At 43.7% G+C, this 4004-nt stretch overlaps 1 protein-coding gene across 5 annotated transcripts in view; it reads left to right on the top strand.

The window, feature by feature from the left end:
* The window catches only part of Sybu (syntabulin), a 101558-nt gene that overhangs the window by 28416 nt on the left and 69138 nt on the right, over window positions 1-4004 (top strand). For 2 of the 5 annotated variants that reach the window (XM_015486383.2, XM_048802023.1), the window contains exon 1: window positions 94-240. The exons of the other annotated variants lie outside the window; for them this stretch is intronic. The gene's annotated coding sequence lies outside the window, so the exon portion shown is untranslated. Of the gene's footprint in view, window positions 1-93; window positions 241-4004 lie in introns of those variants that run through there. 5 annotated transcript variants of the gene reach the window in all.

Below are 4004 nucleotides of genomic sequence, written 5' to 3'. Positions count from 1 at the left end.
GCATGGGGTCTCCCACCCCAACCAAAAAAAAAAAAAAAGGGGAAAATCCCAGGATGCCCCAGAATTCAGTTTCTTTTCTTCATGACGTGTTGTAAAGCACGTCAGCTGCTCCTTGTTGCTGTGCAGATCACCCAACATCGGGTCACTGAGAGAGACGGCAGCGCTCCGCTCGCACAGCTGATAGGATTAGGAGCTGGTGCTTTGTCAGCTCTGAGTCCAAGAAAGCCCCAGCACACGCAGGTGAGATGCAAGGAAGAGTGGATGTGGAGGACTGTGGCGTGTTTGGGTTGTATGGTACACACATTTTCTCTTTGGCAGTGAATTTGTATTGTCTTTTCTGTGAAGTTTATAGTGTGTGTGTGGGGAGGGGGGTCCTGTCAATAAAAACCTGTTTTTCATCAGTCTTCTGGTTTCAGGCATTGGCCACAAGCACCTCACTGGATTTGTGTGAGGCTCAAATAAGATTATATATGTGAAAGAGAGCTCTGAAAATTTAAAGTTTTGCGCATATGAAATTTTACAGGAAGAATTAAATAATTTATCTGATATTTGGGTCCTAATTAGATAAAGACATTTTTTACCCCACCCCCAATCTACAATATTCTTTCTCCTCTGTTTCTTACCAGGCCTAGATAGGTATGTTAACTATAATCTCTAAGGGTTCCATCTTCTTCAAGCAGTGGATATTTTCTAAAATCCAGCAATTCATTTGTTTTTCAAGGAAAAGCCACGAAATTGCAAAACAATATAATAAAATAAGTATTTAAGTAGAACATGGATGCATAAGAATATGATAAAGCAGATGATAGATGAATATATTCTGCTGGATTAAATTATATGTCTTTGATGGTGTAATCCAAATGTTATAGTTCTCCAAATGACATGAGAAATCCTAGAATGAAGCTAAAGGCAGAAAAGATATTGTCATTTATAAAACTTGCCTCTAAAAACAACAGAAAAACTGGCTTGGGTTCCAAAAGTAGAGAGCTAAGAGGCATCTGAACACTAAACCATCAGCTTTTCCCTTGGCAAGGTTGCTATGGTGACAACAGGGCTACTGCACAGCTTCTCAGTGCCTGCATTTCTGCAGTAAAAGCTTTCATTGAACACATGTTGGATTTTTTAGGCACACACCCCATCATCAAATACAAAAACATATTGGAGGCAGCTTTATCCAAGTCATGTGCTAAATACAAGTTGTATCTATGTTCTTTATCCTGTCCTGATAGGCTCCTTAATGTAGTTATGGGATTTACTTGTTCAAGCATTCATTAGACAGTTACATTGGTGCCTACTGTGTGTCAGGAATTGTGCTAGGCATTGGCTACAATCCCTTGGTGAAAACAAACAATTAAATGGGGAGTTCTGACATAGGATCATAATGGCTCACCTAGGGGTAAATGCAGGGGTCCTGGAAGTAATAGGGAAGGTTTCTTGGGAGAAGTTGTCTAAAATGAAACTTAGTGTATCCTTAGGAAGAGGAGGATGGGTGAAGAGGGTACAAATAATGCTCTAGACAGAGACCCAAGCTTGTGCAGCAGTGTAGAGGAAAAAGAGCAGGAAATCTCCAGGGTACAGAAGTGCTGCAATTTTAGCATATCCATTTGTAACTGGAGAGAGAACCCCAGAGCTTGATGGGGTGGCTGGAGAGGGAGGATCCCTACAAGAGAAAAGGCAAGAAATGAGATTGGAGAGGTAAATAGAGCAGCCAGATCCTGAAAGTTCTATGTGCCATATAAGGAAGTTTGAATATTTCCTAGAGATCAATAGGGAGGTAATTAATGAGTTTTTTGTTTGTTTCTTTTGTCTTATTGTTGGTACTGGGGATTGAATTCACCACTGAACCACATCCCTAGCCCAATTTTGTATTTTATTTGGAGACAGGGTCTCACCAAGTTGCTTAGCGCCTCACTTTTGCTGAGGTTGGCTTTGAACTCGTGATTTTCCTGCCTCAGCCTCCTGTAAGCCCCTGGGATTACAGGCATGTGCCACTGAGCATGCCCAGCCCATTCATGAGTTTTAGTGGAGAAGCATGATTTGATTTAGCCTTTCATGAAAGCCTTGTGGAAATATTGAAAGACAAATTGGCAAGAAAGGAATAAGAAGTAAAACTAGAAGAAAGACAACTTTAAATAGATTCCTGTTGAAACAGTGTAGAGTGATTATGGTTTAAACTCTAAATGAAAATAATGGAGATAACAGTGGACAGAAGTGATCTGATTCAAGCCTTTTAATACCAGGGTAACATGGAGATCACTTGGTAGATTATGCCACGTGTGGGTAGGGCAAAATGGAAGAAGTCAAGAATCACTCTGAGGTTCTGACTTGAACAACTCAATGGAGGATGTTTCTTTTATTGGGTTCCCAAACTCAACACTCAGTTTTTGGTAGGGAACTCATCTTATGACTTAATTCCTATATTACTGTATATGACCCAGCTTCATAATTTTAGAAATAACAGACTGTATGAATCATCTTGAACTATCACTTTCCTGAGGCCCATATTTGAGATAGCTGTGGGTGTAGGAAAAATGAATTAATTACCTATTCACCCCAAATAAAGAATTCTAAGACTACTAACCCCGCTGCTTAAGAGACTTAGTAGATTGAAAAAGAATGAGAATGTATGGAATAAAATCTCTTTGGGGGTTACAGGAGGAAGGTAAATTAATTTCAATAATCCTGTAACCTTGGGATCTTTCTGTACTTACAACATGCATCCCAAGATTTGAGAGCTGAAGACTCAGGAGAAATGCTGTTTGGAGGGCAGACAAATGAGGATGATGGAGGTTCAAATACAATCTCCAGCAATCATAGTTCTTCCAACTAGTGTGTAGGGAGCAGACTGTTCACCCAACATTTAGAATTTATTTATTTAGAATTTTCTCCAAAATTGAGTAAAATATATGTAAGTCATTAGACAGGTTGAATTCCATCACCAGGTAAGAATAATACCAAGTGTAATAAATCAAAATATGTACCTTGATTCTACATCCTTGGATGGGTTTTTGAGTTTTTTAAACAAATATGTCTGCATCACAAATACTTTTTCTGCCTGTCACTAAAAGGCATCAGCAAATATTGACTGGACCACCTGGACCTGACCTAGCCGCCCTTTGGCCGGTTCTGCTCAATCAGCAGAGTACAATTTTTTTTTTTCTCATATGATCTTCAAAGCTACCCTTAAGGTGGGTATTATCATTATGCTTCAGTTTAACAAAGAAAAACAAAATTCACGGGGTTCAAGAACGCTAGGCATGAAGGCTGTCAGCCTGAAGGGATTGGGGTGCTGGCATGAACCCGGTTTTCTGAGTTCAAGTGCAGATTGTCCCCACAGCAGTGTGCCTGGACAGCTTGGGGCAGAACTGTCGGGTCATCGCCTGGCTTCCCTAAGCGCCAGGAGCCTGCCTTCTTGTTTTCCTGCGGTGCTGGGCTGCGCTTGCCAACCCAAGGCCCTTCTGACGCAAACCCCCAAGGAGATTTCAGCCTTTGAAATCCAGGAACCATGACACTGTGCCAGTCCTGCAGCATTGGCTCGGCAGGGGTTCGGGAGAAGGGGGACCCGCCGCGCCATCCTCGGGTGAGGTAACTGTAGGGAGCTGGACGTTGACTTAAAACCGAGAGGCCAAGCAAGGATCACTAGGGGAAAACTTTCCCTTTCCCCGTTTTGGCTCTCGGTGATGTGGCAGCTTTTCTCAGCCTTTCCACCCAACGAACACCACTATCAAACCCGAACCCAGGTGTTTAAAAAAGAGGTAGGGGGTGAGGGTACCTCTGGGCTGGAGATGCTGCTAGCCTCGGCCAGCCTGCATCGGGTCACGCTCAGCAGGGGAGGGGGCGCCCGGCACTGGGTTTGGGGTCGTGCCAGCAGCGATACCCCGAGGGCGTGCGCGGAGGCACGGACCGGCTGCCCGGGCCAGCAGGTGAGGGAGGTGGCCGGGAAGAGTCCCGGGAACAGTGGCGGCCACGGCCGCGGCGGCACCACGTGTCCGGCCGGGGCGGGG

This window comes from Marmota marmota, unplaced genomic scaffold (genome assembly GCF_001458135.2).
Source record: "Marmota marmota marmota unplaced genomic scaffold, marMar, whole genome shotgun sequence".
Taxonomy (NCBI): Eukaryota; Metazoa; Chordata; class Mammalia; order Rodentia; family Sciuridae; genus Marmota; species Marmota marmota.
Note: the sequence above shows the minus strand (reverse complement) of the source record. Positions and strands in the feature narration are given on the sequence as shown.